Below are 19180 nucleotides of genomic sequence, written 5' to 3' on the forward strand. Positions count from 1 at the left end.
TGTCTTTGAGCACACACCACAGCCACGGGTCTCATCTCCTCGTTTTAAACCGAAACCATTTATAACCCGACCACTTTATCTCCCTTCCTTGTTTTCCCACGCCGAGAAACAAATCGGCTCCGAGGAACGGGGTCCTTTTTTTCTGAGCTTGCACCACAAAAAACATACCCTGATCCCCTTCGCATACTTTTCTCTCATCATTTCTTATCCGTCCCTCCACTCTCCTATTTTCTTCTCATTCCTCCTTCCGCTTCGTCATCGAAAGTGAATTTGAAGTGTTTGTTATTTTGGAGCGAGGAGAGCGTTGATTGAGTTCTGTCAACGACTTTACCTTTTGTGACGTTTTTCACCCATATCTACGATGTACACACGGTCGTTGAATACATAAAATGCATCATGCTTCGGAGATTCAAGGGTACAATAAAATATGTGCGACGGATAGTCCAAATCATATTCTACGAGAGCTGTTCAATAAAGAGTGAGAGTCATTTAGTGTGCAAAAATTCGTATAGTTTAGTGTGCAAAAATTTAACGTTGATATTATATTTTTAAATGTGTAATTTAAATAGGGTATAAGTGTTATTGATTTTGCTCCAGTGTTGTGACAGTGACTGCAGTTACAATGAGAAATATGTTCACTTCCTACTCTTGGTTCCGACGAGACGAAAAATGCTTTCCATGGCGTTTCTTAACATTAAGGTTATCGGGGAACATCGTAGAACTCACCGCACATGAACACCTCTCCTCTGAAAAATGTTTATTACCAACGTGTGGGTGGCACCCAATAAAATATTTACCAATTTTAATGATATTCGTCATATTATTCAACCATCTTCTTTTAAAATGGCAGCAGCGATTATAATATTTACTTCCTTAGGATCAGTGGCTGGAGTTCCGTGTGTTGCACTAATGTGAATGGTTAGAATATTCCTATTTCAATTCTCGTACTCTCTTTTTTCCAATTGAGGTGATGGTCAGCTGAAGTATAATATGGATGGATACGAATTGCTCGTATTTGTAGGATACAAGTATGGTTGAGTATGCTCATGAGCTGAAGTTTATCCTGAGTAGGTGCAACCTTCAGAAAAATGTGTGATTGGCAAAAACGTTCTAGTAGCTAAATGGTATAAATTATATAGATAATGCATTGTAACATATCATCATTATTATTCTACCATTTAAGGTAGGTGGACACATATTATAAACGGTGGAGCGATACATTTCGTTGACTCTTCTAACAAAACACGTTCTGATATTTGACACTACAATAAACCCATCTTCATTTCCACGTTATTCCTTCCTCCCTTCAGTCCGCCCAACGTTTTTATCCTATTTTTATCTCTTTATCTCTTGCTTGTCGTTCTCCCTTTTATCATGGTATTCACCATCCCATTATCAATGACAATACACTGCATCCAGCTTTCTTGTTTCCTTTGGATTTCTCCTTAGAATCCCCCCACCTTGTGTGGTGATTCCTCGCTTATTTTACTTTCTATCCATGTCTCCTATTCCATCTTTCTTCACACCCTTATTTCCAAATCCCACCATATAAGTTTATTGCCTTGCTTCAATGACCATATATCCGTGTCGAACAAAACCATGCTTCACATCAAAGTTTTAAATGTCTTCTTCCTCATATGATTGCATGGAAAAACTGCCTACAAATGAAAGAATATGAAAACTAAGTTAGTAGAAATGTAAAGGTTGTAAAGGAAAGCTTGATATTTAATGATTTCTATATGCTTGTTGTAAGATTTGGTATTAATATATGAAATGCTTCTTTTAAAAATGTAAATATCCAGCTTACGTAGTTGAAATTACTATTTCTGTAGCCCTTATATGATAAAGGGTTTTTAAAAAGTGTTTATTTTTACTTGTTAAGATAGGATTCCAACCTTGCATTGCGTTGCAATTACACAAGTTTCTTGCGGTTACCTGCGACGACAAATATATGAAAACTAGGAAAATCTAGGATGATTTCGATTTATATTGCTGATAATTATCATGACACTGTTTAGTAATTGTTATATAAACCAACCGAAACTATGGTAATAAAAGTACGAGAGTGTATGCGTAAGAGATTACGAGTACATGTAAGCTTAGAGTTAAACAAGAGATTACCAGTTTACAACGTTCAATTTTCTTTTTCACCTTATTACAGATGAAATAGAATCTTTCAGTAAAACAGTGCCAAAATGTTCTAGTAGGGCGCAAAATGATGTTTCTATTTCTAAATATCAGCTAATTTGAATATAATTGGAAATTTAAAGACACAGTAAAATGGTCACATTTATGATGAACTATTGCTTAAAAAAGCTAAAATATTGCCAACAGGTTTTTAATTAATACCATATTTACGCAGGATTATACCACGATATTTTTTACTAAAACAGCATAGCATATTGTTGATTTAAGGTCACATCGGATACAATTACTTAAATCAATTAATTTGTTTTTCTTTGCTATTTCAGGTAGGTTCACCACAGGATCATATTAATGGAATTGGGAGCACATACTCAAATGGAATGAGTGAGTACCTTATTACTGGTCATAACAGATTGAAAAATTTTTAAAGGCGTTGTACCGCGGTGAATTGTTTCTTTAATTTCTTCTTTGAGTTCACATTCATGAAATCAGTTTTATAAATAAACTTAAATGCCCAGATGGTACATGAGCAGGAAAAAATTCATGGATTTGGCGCTGATACACTGAAAGAATCTAAAATAAATTTTTGTGGTGAAATGTATAGCTGTGAATCAAGACAGAAACTAATTTAATAGAAAATTTTGCCTGGAATAACGTGAAAAACACTTTGCAAAAATTAAACTATAAACTGAAATAATGAAAAATTATTTTCTTTTTACTTTTAGTATGTTTACTTAGGACTAATAAAACGTGGCATGTGCAAGCATAGCGGTCCTTGAGAATTCGCAGGTGAATATAATCGTATTCGTTTAATTAATTATAAGAATGCGTAGATAGGTCATGTTTAATAAATAGCCTATTAAAAAAAGCAGTTTAAATAAAATTATTCTGCTTCTATTATATACGTGCTTTACATTTTTTAGTAAATAAATATTGAAAAAATTATTTAAAAATATCAGCAATTACTATCACCTCATGATATAAAGTCAGTGTATGATTCTCTCTCTTTTTTGAAGTGATCGCAAATTTGGCGGATTTATAAGCGGTGAATTCCAGCGATCTAGGAAAGAAAGAAACGACCGACATAAGCCAATCAGCTGCGTCGGTACGTCAAGAATTGAAAAAAAGTCCGTGCGTTACAAAACCATCAGAAATATTTGCAGGCACATACTCACTCCATCTCTGTAAGATGTTATACATTATGCATGAATAAATTTACGAAGAAATTTACCTGGGGTCATTGGCTTTCTAGATTGTCTCTTCAAGGGTATTAGTATTTGTCAAAATTTGGGGGACATTAAATTATTTAATCCTGGTATGGTATCACAAGGGTAGAAAAAACTTTTTTGAGGGTTTTAGACCTGAATTCCTTAAATTGAGATAAATAGATATTGGCATTGGCCTGTTTACAGTATTATAATACGTAGCGTAGGGCTGAATGGGTCCTAAAAAATATGGCCGCATTTCGAGACCTTATTTTCCTTGTAAATGAGAGAAGCAGAAACAAAATCGGGGACAGTACTGCTATTTAAGTTTTGGTACTTGGTCGTTTAAGGTCTGTATTTTTTCATTAGGTTTTACTTTCACCGCGGAGTGAAAAAACATTTCCCTTTTTTGCATAATATTTAAGAATGCTATTGAGTCTTTGTTTTATTCCACAAATTGTTTCCATTTGTGTACTTAACTTTTGATTTCGAAAAAAGATGCTGGTTGAGAACAGGTGTATCAGTGAAACTGTTAAACTTCAATATTTCCGAAATTAGTGCGTTGGGAATGGGTAATATAAAATTTGGTCTCCACTTGTGAATTAGGGAAATTAGCATGTAATAATCAAACTTCATTTTTCATTAAATAATTTTGTGTATTTTTAAGCAGCGGAGAAGATTAATTCTAATTCCATACAGTGAATAAATATTTTACACTTCAAATATCTGTCTCCTTCATCATGGCGTAAGTGTGACTTTAGAAGAGTCTATGTAACTATAAAACAAAAAGTTTTAAAATATAAATTCAGTCATAATTACTTGAATTGGAAATTATGTAATGGCCTGAGGGTTGATTTTTCGTTCAGAGTACACAAATAACAACTTTCGTGTCGCGTGAATAATGTTATTTCTCTGATTTATTCAAGCGTTAGGCAAGTTGAAAATTCCAAAATAAAATGATTACCCTCAGTACACTCCGTCTTACGTCGTACGCTTAAACGTTCTGCTCTCAAAGGTTCATCCCTAATTAGGCACGATCCCTGATTTCGCTTGGCTAACGAGGACATGTTTTACCTCTGTCAGTTATAGGATTCATGAACATAACCTAGTGATCCTCCTCCGGTGTTTTGAATTTCCTATGTTTAATCCTCTCGTAATAAATTCACCATATGCTGCACACACAAGTTCTTATGCGCTCACATGCCCACTTTTCCTTTTCAATTTTGCCTCGTTCGGTCGTTTTCAAGGGATAGTGTCCCGTGAAACGTGACTGCGGGGTTGATTAATGAGTTTGAGGTGGGGAATCTCGGAAGGTGCGGGATGGGGTGGGGTGTTGAAGTAGGATGGGCAAAGGGGAGGTCCCAGAGTGGTGGGTGAGGGGAGCGGTGGTGAGGCTGGGGACGGAGGAGCTCGAGAACGGGGGGAAGGAAGAAGGGAGAGTTTGGTCCCGTTTTCATTCCCTTTCCTTTATTTATTTCTTTTCATTCTCCCTCCTGCCAGTCTCCCATCCATGCTCTCTAATGAGGTGTGCCCACAGGCCCTCGTCTTTATAAACCAGTGCGCTCTTCGTGGACCTAAGCGGGGAGTCATTCCATCGATGGGTATATGGCATCACGACTTACTCTCTGCTTCTCTCTCTCTCTCTCCACTTCTTCCCGTTCGATTCAGTCCGCGAATTCATCGACGCAACTTCAAAAGTGCAGGTTTAATTATAGAAAATTGTGCTTCACCCAATTTACCACCAAGGCCTTGCGTAAATTTACAGATTTTTTTCTGGTCTGACGCTTTGGCTGATCGATTAAAGCACTAGGTACATAAAAATCATTTCGTAGCCATAGTAGTAATATATTTTGAACCTTTCTGACTGCTTCTTTAATTATTATTTCACAAGTTTGGAAAGAAGAGATTGTTATTCCCATCATGAAGGGCTGTGACTCATTAATTCTCTTTCACGATCGTCTTAACTCTACTCTGAGCTCTCCTCCGAAACCTGATGACAGGCTTGTGGTCAATTACAGCTTCAACACCGCTCGTGTAATAATCTGTCGGGTAGCTTTCAATCCGGATCCTGAAATGGTTATGCCACTGAAATTCATAAATGTTATATTCATTATCTATTTTGGGTGGGCTAAGTCAACTGTTCGCCTCCTACCATTGCTTGGTTTTGGAAAGTTAAAACAAGTGTCATTTATTTGACATCGTTTCCCTTTAAACTTGATTTAATGGTAACCAGCCATGATGGAGACTGTTCAATCAGCATATAATAAACATACTCATCGGCTGAAAAGGAATTTGAAGAATGCCCATTCAAAACTTTTCCATCCTTATTAAAAATTAAAACAAGCATTCTAATGTTATTCGTTCAGCTCGAGGTATAAAAGCTCTGTATTTGAGATTGTTATCTTGAATCATTATCCTCTGTAGGGCAAGGGATTATCCATCTTGGTCACTACGAGGTATGCCAAAACCCTGACCAAACATACTGGCTAGGTTGGCTAGGAATACAGTCGATCAGTATACAAAGAGGTCAGTTCAGTATGTCATTTTAAAACTACCAGACACGATATCTCAATATTTTCACAGCAAAGCCAATTTCATATTATATTCTCGTATGAACTAAATACGTCTCTCATAATGATACACCTAATCTTGTCTCAAGGAATACTCTTAAATGCTTGCCAAAATTAGGTCAAGCTTACTCTAGATATGGGGGCTCATATTTCATTAAAATCAAAGAGAATACCTAAAATTACCCTGAAAATATATGTATACATGATATAGGTATAAAATAAATATATAATATAATAAATAAATATATATTTTTATATATATGTATATGTATATATATGTATATATATATATATATATATATATATATATATATATATATATATATATATATATATATATATATATATATATATATATATATATATTCGTGGTGGCGGGGTTACAATTGAGAGTTTCCTTTTCTTCAGTCGTGACAAAAGCTCTATTTACAGAGTAAAATTCGTTGCAAAACGGATATCTTTCATTTAATTACAAGCCAAATATCTATTCTTTTCGAATAAGCGCGAGGTGTGTAATATATTGCGCGTAGAGTTTAAATTTCATCAATATTAGTTTTACGTGAGATAATTAATATAGTGCGGGTGAAATAGAAAGCTCATCAATATTCATCAGAAAAGGATATAATTTTTGTGGAAATGCCACGATTTTCCCGATTGGAGCTTTTATTCGATACCATTAGAAGGGAGTTCTAGCTGCTGATTTTAAACTTGTGATCGGCTTACTGTTTAAAATTATCGTGATGAAAAGGCTAAGACTGGAAGACCATTTCACGCAGTGATGACTCTCTCTGTATTCATTCACAGACAAATGAAAAACACTAAATGCTAAAAGTGCTGGTTTTCAAAGGTGTATTTTTATCTGCCCGTCACGCTATTTTAATTGAATTAGCATTCGGATCTATTTTAATTACGTTAATATTAAAACAATACACATTAATATAATCGAAGGTTTTTTTAATTGACAATAGCTCTATACTGAGTTAAGCACCATGGTGTGTGAAATATAAATTTCAAGATGTGGGGGCTAATATTTCTTTCTCTGAAAATTTAAACTCTGGGAGGTTGATAAAACGGAGAATGCTCAGCGCTATATCGTTATCGAAAAGTAATATTTGGGGGCTTCACTCGAAGATTAAATTTCAGAGCATAAATGGAAAATGTCTTTCATTCAGCGTATTAAATTATTTTATGCCTAAATTTTGATAAAGTTCTTAATTCTACTAATTGCTGAAGCGTTTTAGCTTAATATACGAGATAGATAGTTCTCATTTTTATTTTAGTTTTGATATAGTCTTTTTCACCCGGCCCTCACTTATATGCTCTGCGTTGACGTTTTACATTTACTCCTTATTTTCTTTTCATTGCGATTTCTTAGTTGAGCTTGTATGTATGGAAATAGGAATAGTGTGACATAATTACCGTTGAAGATAGAATTTATATGCGCACATGGTACCGTATAAATCGGCCTACTTATGTATAAAATGCTTGGTAGGGCATGGTAAAAGAAAACATCTGGCAGCAACCGAGATTTAAGATCGGTCTTCCACCCAACTGCCATTATATGTGATATAGTTTTCTTGTAGTTTTATCTAATTAGTCCAATTAACAGGAGTCACGAAGAATCAGAAAATTTTTATTTTGTTTTTGGACCACGTTCGCGACAAATACCTATTTTAGGGTACTCTAACGACCGAGGTCACGTTGCACAGCTGATCGACACTAAAATCCATTACGTGCAGAAACATCCGTATAAATGAGCGCAGAACATCAAAAGCTGGGTCTAGATTTTATTTTTCTCAACCTTAGGGACATAGACAGAATGCTTTTCACCTTTTTAATCGGATACCTACCACCTTAAATTTATGTTTATGTTAGAAGAACACCATTCTTAATGCGTTGATACAATCGTAGAAGTCGTAGGGGTTATGCGTCAAAATTTTACCCGTATTCATCTTGCCTAAAATGAATGAAACGACACATCATTTTTTCGAGTTCATAAACATTTTCCTACCCAACAGTTAACGTTATGGTAGGCATAGCTTTAGCATGGTCTAACATGTAAAATTCTTTCTCCAAGGGCTCGCTGACCTAGCGTTACCAAGAAATATGTAACGCTGAACTATTAAACGATTGCTTTGCTTGGAGAATCACTCGAAACACTGTTTTTACCATAACTAATGAAACTTTTAAAAAGAACGTTTTGATTGAAATCTCCGGGTGAAATTTTTATGAAGTCAAATTGTAGCTTTAATGCTAATGTAATTTCTACGTGCATGAGTTGTGAACAAAGATATATTTCCCTAAGCAGAAAAACAGTGATCTCTGCCCTAATTGTTCTCGTAAAAGCTTTTGTTTAACATGTCTCGACGTTGAAAAAATGAAATGAATTGAATGATTAAGAACTCTTTAATGAAATTACAGTAATTTGGATACTAACAGCGAATCATAGGTCAATATTTTTTACAGTCGTTCATTTTACAATCAGTGTTCACATTTATAATTATTGCTCACCGTATTCTCAATAAAGTTTAGAGAGTATACTACGCGTCAAAGTTATTATCACCCTTAATTGATTAATAAATAGAAAAGGTTAAATTTATGCTTGCAATTTAAATTTATGTTTTGAATTGGAAGAATATATTTCAGCTGCCCCGACACTAATGAAACACGCAGCAATTTTGGGTTGAATTAATAGTATTTATCCTTCTTTAAACCTTTTTCTCGAATGGTTATATGATAAATACAATTCATTCTATGGCAGTTCACTATTTTTGAATTACCTTTGTGCTAATTGCTAGGAAAATGAAAACCTAGTTATAAATAAATATATATATATTTATATGTGTGTGTATATATATATATATATATATATATATATATATATATATATATATATATATATGTGTGTGTGTGTGTGTGTGTGTGTGTGTGTGTGTATATAATTGAAATCTAAGTTATCAAACAGCAATTATTTATTTTAATATACATTGCGCCATATAATGCACTTTTGATTATAACGGCTACAACAAAGAATTCATTTTGGCTATAACATTAAAAAAGTGAAATTACTGCGGAAGAAATTCCCCGCAAAGTATTTTTGTGAACATTTCAATCGCAATGAGGTTCAGCTTCGAATGAATACGATTATGTCCTACCAAAATTAGAAAAAAGTCTTACGTTCGCCCATATCATGATGGCATTTCATTTGTTACTCAATTTAGCATAGTGTGAAAGCTTTAAAGTTGATTTGTACGCTTACTTTGTGACTTAACCTCCCTAAAATTTTGCCTAATGTTGCAAATGTTCTGTAAAATCAAAATTTTAATCTTTTACCTAAACTTCAAAAGTATATCGACACCATGTTAAAACAAAATTCAGTCATTTTAATTTCCTTGTTGGCAAAGTATGCATTTCATTCTCTGACTTGTATTTCTTCCATCTTTGTCTCGTCTATTTCTTAGGCACTCTGTACGACGTTCGTTTCTCAAAGGCGCACGACTTTATCCGGAAGAAAACTGCATGCAAATGTCTTTGCTTAAGAAAAACAGGAGTATTTTCTGAATGATTTATAATTTTATCCGTAATCCCATGTAACCCGCGGAAACTCATTCATGTTGGCTTGGAGGAAATGCTGCGTACACTTTTATACGAGCTGTTTTAGTAATAAAAAGAACACGCCTTGAAATGAACCTAATGACGACTGATAGGCGTATCCACGCTATCGTGCTAGCAGCAGCAAGGAGAAGCATGCAAGGAAAGATTAACTCCTACACTCCAAAGAGAAAGAGCTCGGAGATTTTTCTTCCCTTTATTTCCGCAATTTCATTTTCCTTGCGCTCAACCGTCAAAGGCAAAGGATTTGTGTTTCTCTGTGAGCATGCGCCCGCCTGTGCGTCGAGGAAAGGGGTCGGGTGTTCCTTGACAAAACTGGATGATGGTTTGGGGTTGTAGCTTTGTTAAGATTAAGAGAGTTGTGCAGGAAGTGGTGGGGGATGGAACGTCTTGAGGCCAAAAGAGAAAGAGGGAGGTGGGTAGGGGGAAAGCAGGGGAGTTTACGGGGATGGGGTGAATGAGGGGTGGATAACTTCTACCCTTCCCCAAGGAACCGCTAAGTTTCGTTTTATTTATTTTTAGAAAGTCCGAGAGCTCAATTCACAGAGAAAAGACTTTATTGTGGCGCCATTTTATGTCCGTTGGGGGTTTGTTCCATCAGTTAGTATTCATTCTGTTCCCTTTTATCTTTCTTGTCCCCCCTTCACCCTTCTCTCTTACGGTCCCTTTCGTTTGCCGAGCAGCAATCTTTCCTTTGAGGACGGGCGGTTAAAGATATTTAAGGCGTGAATCATTCTTGAATATATAGCCTCCCCGGGGTGGATCATGTCGATTTAATTTTGAATAAGCGCAAAGAAAAGTATAAGAAATGCTGAGTGGGAATATTTTAGGGATTTCAACTCTTTGTCGCCGGATATTATTATTGCCTTCGCTGAGATAACAGATAATTCATGTATCCGATAAGCTCATAAATATTTTAGGTTTAGAAATGAAGCTATATATGTTTTAATGTAATTGATTAATGTATTTCATCAATACCCACCCATGAATACTAGTATATCTGTGGATATTATCTAAGAGCAAAAAATAAACCTACGAATATTGTGAAGTGAATTACAGGTATAGAGAAGGTTTCTTTATCAAGTAACATTGTTTAAAAATATTGGAACTAAAATAAACCCGTTACGGATTGGCGTAGGATTATTTTTAAAGCTTTTTTTTACAAACTTCGATGCACTCATTTAAAATGTGATTGGTCGTAATTTGTTTAACTTAGAGAAAGAATTTTCTCGACATAAAGAGATGGTTATTGACATGAGGTTCGTTAACCTCTTTTCAAATTTTTACTATTATAATCTACTAATTGTGCCCAATATTTCCTTAATGGTTTTTCTCATTTGACAGACTTAAAAAGAGCTAAATTTACTTTGGTTGTTTTCTTGGGCTTAGTTTTTGCCATTGTTTTTTCTCAACTCCATTTCGCATTGAAAACATTGGTGCCATAAAAACATGTATCTTGGCTGAGAAATATTGGAAATATACTAACATAAATTGATGATTCAATAAAATTTAAGTATATAAAATGTACCTTGTAAAAAGGAATTATATTAAAGTTAATCGCTAACTGTAATATTAAAACATTGTTTTTAATGTGTAGTATCATTTGGTCGCAATTAAATTCTTCTCTCGGTTGCGAATGTGTAACGAACATTTCTAATTGTTATGAATGTTCAATGAGGCTCACTGAATTGATGCGTAGATTCTCTTTGCCCGTAGCCATTTTAAATAGATGGCCACATGTTACACACTAGTTTCCAATTACGAGGGACTATGTCTGATAAAAAATATAAACCGTACGAAAAAATGAAATGGGTTTACTATGCAGAGCCTTTTCTGATATTAATCAGGCCAAGCCGAACGTAAACAAAACATTACACCGTTCAGGGGGGAAAAAATGGAAAGTTAAAATTTCGTTTGATTTTTACACTAAAACAAAACTGCTACCTATTAAATGTTCTTATTTACTCATGAATTGGAAGAAAGGTCACTTGGAAATTCATGCATCCGATGATAGGGCAGGGAAAGAGAGGAGAGATAGAGAGGGAAGAAATAAATTTGTCTACTCCATGGTTTCACCAATCAAATTGCAACGCAACTCGTGCGGCCGGAACCGCAGCAAAAGCAGACAAATGTCCAATATGAGTGCTTAAATTATTCAAAGGAAACCATCTGCCGGCTCTTTTCATCAAATATTTCCTATGGAGTGAGAGCTCTCTCTATGGTGTGTCCCTCTTCAACTTTTTTTTCCTTGCAACGCCCGCCGTTCCTGTCCCCACGGTAGTATCATCGTTTCCATTGTTTCCTGCTTGCATGGGCATTATCGATAACCCAAATATCCATGTTCCTGTGATGATAGGTTACCCTAGTATTTAGTACGGAAAATTATTGTGTATCAAGTGGCAACTGTATCCGATTTCGATCAAGTCGTATCCTACCCGTGTGATTACGAGAGAATAGAGTGAATCAACTCTCAACGAAATATTCCTTTTGAGTGATTATCCGGTGAAATTTGGCCAGGATTACCTTATTTAAGCGGAATAAACACTATCCTTTTGTATAATCCTATTGGCCACGAGAGCCTGAGAAAAGTTGAACTTTGGTGAAATGTATTATAAAAGCTACGTACATATTTATGTACATAATTAATCCATTGTTGCCCTTTGGTGGGAACGTACTATACATTCATGGAATGATGAACGCGATGTATTTTTTCACTGTTCTTTATTTTGGTACTACTGGTTTCAACGCTTAGGTCTCATCATTAGGTACCTGATAGGCCAAAAGGATGGTGTTTATTCCGTTTGATCAAGGATTTCCTGTGCATATGTGATTCATATTGAGATGGGCGTGATGCCATAACAACTGATGGCGGTTGTTTTGCCAATTCATTCAGAGGTTAGCGATATTGAAACCACAAGTCAGGGTGTAAACATGATTATGAATGAGAAATCATAGTTGCGAAAGAGGAAATCCATCCAGCTATTCTCAACAAAATAGAATTATATTTGAGTAAAAGTTTGCCTTAGAAGAGAGATGCAGCGTAGCATGTGACGCGCTGTAAATGGAAAGACTAAATGCATGAAAGATAAAAACTTGGGAAATCTTAGCATGTCCATGATGTGAAGGAATATTAGGCGGTGTCAGAGATTAAGTTCAGCACGAGGGTGATGACTGGGAAGGCTGTTGGGTTATTTGTTAACCAAAGGATCATGTTAAAAACCTGTATCCAAGATAAATGGTTTGTTTTGCGTGAATACAAGGTTTAAGCATAATTATTTTATTATCTGGATTATTTCGTGTTCTGTAGTTTAGGGTAGGTTTTGGATGGCACAAGCAATACACTCTTAAATTTATTAGACTAGCCTAACGGAACAATATCTGACGATAAAAACCTCAACTCCACGAACTTTCTTCTACTCTTCATTTCATCCAACATACTGTAGATGTCCTTTTGACTTTTACGATATTTATTTATTATGTGAGTCTAGCGAATAAGGTAGGTTTTGATGAAAAAAACCTACACTCTAGTAAATTTCTTAGCCTCTCCTTAAAAGGTATTTGCTGGTAGAAAAACCTACACACCAGTATAACATGACAACCCACACTTAAGGGTACTCTTTTCCAATTCCGCATACTTCCTTCGTCCTTTCATTCTGTCGTACCTGCGTATTTTATTCCTAACCCTTTTACACTTGCCTAAAATTCTCTCCTCCATCATGGCCTCCACTTTACATTTATTGTCTTGCTTCGACGAGCATATTTTCAAGCCGTACAAAATCACACTCAAAATCACAATTTACATCCATAGTCAACTCCAATGTCATCAACTCCCTCCTTTATGAGATATTCCCTTTGCTTTACCCAGTTCTTTTTTGTCCTTACTACTTTAATCATGTTGATACAAAACACTTTCTGTCTATTCTACCTGCTCTAGTTCATTCCCACCAAAAATAATGTTTAACTTATCCTTCCTCCTTCTCGAAAACCTCTTACCTTTTGTTTTCTTCATCTTCATCCCATTCTTATAAAAATGATTTTCTGAAACTCTCAGCAATGATTGTGGCGTTATCTGAAATTTAAAGGGAAATTCTAGGAGAATTACTCAATTATGTATGTTGATAGGTTGATAGTGATAGAAAAGGATAAAAAAGAAATGGGAGTTTATTAAAGATACTGTGAAGAAATTCGGTTGCCTTCGGAGTGTGCATCTAGGTAGAAGAAGATTGGTATTGAAGAAGTGAAACCTTAAAAAATAAAGATAAAAAGCAAGCAGGCAAAAGAAAAGTACGGAAAAAAATGTGGTGTAAATTCATCGTTGGAGATGAACTATTCTTGAGGATCATGGAACAAAATTATATTGAAAAAGGGAGTATGGGTGATACTTGGGAAAGATTGAGTGGGAACATTTTTTTAAATTTTAATGTTATAGTTAGTTGATGACACGTTATAAGAATGAAAGCTGCTCCATAGTGGAATAAAGAACCAACTTAAACTCTTAAGTACATTAAAAAGGGAAAGATTTCCATTGTACTGTAAATAGGAATACGATATATGATGTGTTGAAAGAGAAAAAGAAATATCTGTGGCTGGAAGAGAAATGCACAATGGTTTAGAGGGAAATTCGCAGATATTTTGGAAAGGAGTGAAGGAGAGAACAATGTGATGGATGCAATTAAGATGACATGATCAGGTTTTATAGAGTGAATGCGAAGGAAATGAAAATTGATGGGAGCCCTTATTGTTGTTTGCTAAGTATGAAAACTCATCAAATTTATTGAAATATAAATATTTTTACTTGAAAGTTTAGAAAGGTGGAAATGAGTTCGTTGCAGAAGTGGAACCTGGGAAATGTTGAAGGGGTACTGCAAGTTCCCAAGATTGGATTATTACATTATTATTTCATAGCAGTTATCTATCTATGATGAAAATTCCAGCTATCCGAATCTGATGCATATATTATCGACGCATCAACCAAAACTCCAGAATTTATACCCAAAGCTTTCAATTTTCATATTGCGTGTTCATACCAGAATATTCAAATTTTCAGAAATTAGTACGGTTAAAATTTTAGTATTCAAACTCGTGTCGGGAGTAGTAGGAACGTATTTCAAAACTATGGAAATTTTGAGTTAGTGGAAATTCACATTTACCTGGCCAGTGCAAACAATTTTATTGGCATGCTCGTTAATAAAACTTTCAATGGGAAAATACAACGTTCACCTTCAAACACGTTCAACGAATTAAATCAAGCGCATTTTAAGAAAGCCTTGCGAAACTCTGCAGGTTACGGCGGCATTGACAAAAAGCGAAATAAAGTAAGTGTGAAAATCAAGAAATATAATTCACAGCTCGTGACCCGTTTGAGAGAAGTGTTTGAATTGAGCTTATCGGGTTTTCAATATTAGAAGTAGTAACGTTAGTCATTATTGTTTCATCCTTAGATTCATTGGACGGGTAATTCCGTTATTGAAATTTTCGTATTATCAGAGGTCTTGTATCTGTAATCAGGGCAAGACATTTTGTTATAGTTGACGAAAAATTCAAATGATCTCTTTCGCGTTATAAAAAATTGCGTATGAAAGGTGTACAGTGCCATGGGAATCCAAAGTTCTTTCGTAATATCAAAAACTCTGCTTAACTTCGTGTCATGAAAATTTTACTGTGGCAAATGTTTGGTTATTAGCTAAGATTTGATGCCTAAGTATATGCCTATACGCTATTCCTTCCCGGTACCTATACTCATGCATGCGAGAAATATTTGAAAGATTATGGCAAGAGGTGATTTAACACTTGTACAATCGAGGACTCATATCTTGCAAGTGTACTTTTTGAATCCTTAGATGAAGTAATATTAATGTAATGAAGACGACGGACGGAATTGAAGATATTCTGATGTGGATCGCATGGTTATTGAAATAAATTTAAATTCGCGGTGTCTTCCCTTCAACACGGGGTATAAGCCTGATGCCCATGATCATAGTCATGGGCAATGCAAATGCAGGAAGTATTTGTAACCTATTCGTATGTTTGTGAATAGGATTGATGCTCGTATTTAAAAGCGTGCGAATATGTAAGAGAAAGAACGATAAAAGATATAAGAAAAGAAAGAGTGGAAGAAATGTAAAGGTAAAAAATCTTGTATGCCGTGTATACGATAAAATGAATGCTGGCGCAAAGAAATGAAAATCGTTTTATAACAAAATATAATCTCCACAGTATCGCATGGAAGTAGAATATATTTGTAGGTGTATCAGGATTAGGTTAAATGTCAAATTTGCGGCGGGAATGGGAATGAGGTACTAATATATGTTTGTGTCGAAAATAAGAGGAAATTGGGGAATTTAGATTGCATCATTATGTATGTAGATAGACAGGTCTGAGTGCTTTGTTGGTTGTTTATATTGAGATAAAGGATGAAACTTGAATTCACAAATATTTGATAGAAGTCTGAGCGAAGACAAAATGTAAATGGGTCATTGCATGAAGGTGGAAGGGACAGAGAAGTGTTCGTAATTAGTAAGTAGTGTATGAGTACAAGTAAAAAGAGAATGGTATTATGAAAGATAATGGGAAAAAACATAAGAACCCTAAGCTTTAACCCAAAGGTATACTTTAATAACCATCCTAATAGTGGAAAACGTATAGGAAATATTCGTACGTAACATATTTTTTCAAATTTCCTGGTCATATCTTTTTCCGTGGTCTCATATGCAGTGGGTAGTTTAAAATTCTATGAAATTTTGATCTCGAAGTTGATATTAAGTTTGATCATATCATCAGAATATTATTAACCTGCACTAAATGTTCTTACGAACATACCGTAGAGACGCACGACTTTTGACTCAAGACCGTTATCTGAAAAATTTTGAAGTAACATTGCTAATTTAGGTAAAACATTATCCAGATGTGCCCTTACTTGTCTTCTTATGGATTCATGAAACACATTAACTTTAGAGAGAAGTACATTTGGAGTAAAATGAAGGTCGTGCTTTTTAACTCACATCCTGCGTTCCTGATATAGCGGGTATTTCTTTGCGAATTGAAATCGCGAGGGAATCTAATCTCAGCCGTTGATGTTCATCGAAAATGGTAACCTTAAGTGCTTTACATATCGCTTTGATCGACCAAAATGAAGTAATTTGCCTTGTGTTGGATTGTTTCCACTTATGAACGGACACGTTTAAATATTAGAGTTTAAATCCCAATTCTTCGAAATTCTTTGGAATTAGAGTTTAATATAATGTGCCTTTTTGCCAGGATTATAAAATACCTTAGGTGACTTTAATCGAGAATTTTCAGTTTATGCTCGATGAATCGCAAAACTATTTATAAATATTACTCGGGTGTAAAATGTGGTAAATGATAATATTGAAGCACTTTTTAAAGGACTGTTATATACATATATGGATGAACCATAGAGCTTTCGTACTCCATCATGCCCTAAGCTTAATGTATTTAGCCCTTAATTGTGCTAAAAAAAGTCAGAAAAGAATAATTCAGGTTTAAATAGCAGTGGTCGTAATAAAAAAATCCAAGGAAACCCTCCTCAGCATATTCTCCCTTTTTATCCTTTCTTTCCTCTTTAATATGACTGCTAAGAGATCCCGTTCTACTCTTCGTTTTTTTTCGCCGACTTCCGCCTCCCTGCGATGCACTAACGAGATTATAGGCTTCTGAGGCTCGGAACCCCATAGCCTTGCTGGGTCCGAGGGGCAAGCCAATTAGGGATGGACGTTTCTAATAATCAGCGGTTTTGATCTCGTTGCGAACTCGTGGGGAAAAAAATATTTCAAGAGGTATGCTTGTGACGAAGAAAATGTAATTCCAGCGATGAAGTACAAAGAGGAGGATTGGTAAAAAGACGGTATTCCTCGATTTGTTCCATCTTATCGGATTGACATTGTTTTTTTTCAAGATTCATCCACCCTCAGGACATAACCTACTACTTTCTCCTTGAAATAATCTCTTTTATTTAAATTATTTTGCCATAACAGTTTCCCTAAAGTTTAGTGAATATAAGGTTTGGAGAATTTTGAGTTCGATTATCAGATCAAAACATCTGTACTTTTGTCTAGAACAGGAGGATAACATTTATTGGATTATATATTTTTAAGCGTTAATTATAGCTGTGAACTTTAACACCGTTGTGAACGAATTCATGGCAATCCGCTAGCATCTTTTTTTAAATTTTAGTTTCCTGAATGTTGGTTGGATCTCGGGATCACGGCATTTAATAAACCATCGATGAAGGATTGGTCTTATTACCTTTATTATTCATACGAAGCAATGAGGGTCTTATCCTAGTGTTGCTTCATGTTTGGACTAGAAGCATATTAGTCTTACACAGTGTCGTAAACGCACTGAAATTTTATCATTTTCTAATGTCCACGTACATTTCATGAAATTACTTGTGACATTCACCAAGCATGTCATCCAATTATCATAGTCGATATTTTACAATAGCCAAATTTGAAGTGACTCCAACCTTATTATCTTATAATGTATTCATCAAAGGAATTTTTTCCTTTTACCGGCATAACCTGAACATTTTATTAGGAAATGGGCAGTCCACAAGGAAATCATCCGCCGATTTGGAAAAAAGTCACTATTGAAACCATAAAGAATGTAATGCCACGAGACACTTATCTAGGTCTAAGTTGAGGCGGTAATGAATGTTGCCGCCGAAATTGTCCTTATAGAGTTTTCCCTTTACTTAGTCTTAAACCTAATAAGTCCCAGTTTACCCCAGTTTTTGAGCCGGCATGACAAAAAAGTCTATCTGGAATCTCAGAAACACAAGAAATCGGGAATGGCAATCGAAAACTTGGGAATCAACGCTTGCGTGGTGATATCTGATCTTCACCTGCCATGGCGTTTGTTGCGGGAAGCTCAAATTCCGTAAACGTCCGCTCAATTTAATAAAATCTAAAGTGGTTGGTTAGTTATTTATTTAATGAATAGTTAAGTATAAATCTTAATATGTGCATGTAAAAAATGCCAATACTTGAGAGTTCTTCAGGAAAGTTCAGACCGCCGGAAGAAACGAACCTACCTCTGCGTCTGACCTTCTCGAGCCGCCTTGGGAGCGGGGCTGTTTGGGCATTTGCCTCTCATAATTGTGTCGTAGGCATATGTGACGTGAGAAACGTACGTGTAACATTAAGATATCAGTAATTAAGTGGCGGAATTTAATTCAACATTCCAGCGGAAATTTTAGTAAATAACTCTAATAATACGTCCAGTGCAAAACCGTGGAGTCAGTTGAGTGTGTATGAACGAAAACAAAAAAATATCTGATTCGGGTCAGTGAATTCAACTCTTCAGCCCGCAAATAAGCATTCATTCCGACTCTTTCGATTTCGTCGTTACTCCACCATGATGCAAACTTCCTCTCGAGCGCCCGAACGCAGACACGGCGCGCGTCACCGACAGAGGGCCTCGTGCCATTTTTCCATCGAGCGTTCCTTTGGGCGTCGGACGGGAAGGGACGCCCATCAAACGCCCATATAACTCCGGAGCCTTTCCTCTCTGGAGCACCCCGTTCCTCTCCCCTTCTTCCCTCATGAGTCGTTCCTGACGGTTTCCGCCGTCCGTTCAGACTTCCCCCCTTCATGTGCGCCTCCTCCGGCATAAACCCTTTTTATTTTC

General features: G+C 35.6%; 1 protein-coding gene across 1 annotated transcript in view; it reads left to right on the forward strand.

Moving 5' to 3' along the window:
• Camta (Calmodulin-binding transcription activator) overlaps positions 1–19180 on the forward strand; it is a 1815113-nt gene that overhangs the window by 319143 nt on the left and 1476790 nt on the right. Inside the window, exon 5 of the mRNA XM_071590285.1 lies at positions 2472–2529. The gene's annotated coding sequence lies outside the window, so the exon portion shown is untranslated. The remainder of the gene's footprint in view (positions 1–2471; positions 2530–19180) is intronic.

This window comes from Hetaerina americana, unplaced genomic scaffold (genome assembly GCF_022747635.1).
Source record: "Hetaerina americana unplaced genomic scaffold, ioHetAmer1.1.p SCAF_4, whole genome shotgun sequence".
NCBI lineage: Eukaryota > Metazoa > Arthropoda > Insecta > Odonata > Calopterygidae > Hetaerina > Hetaerina americana.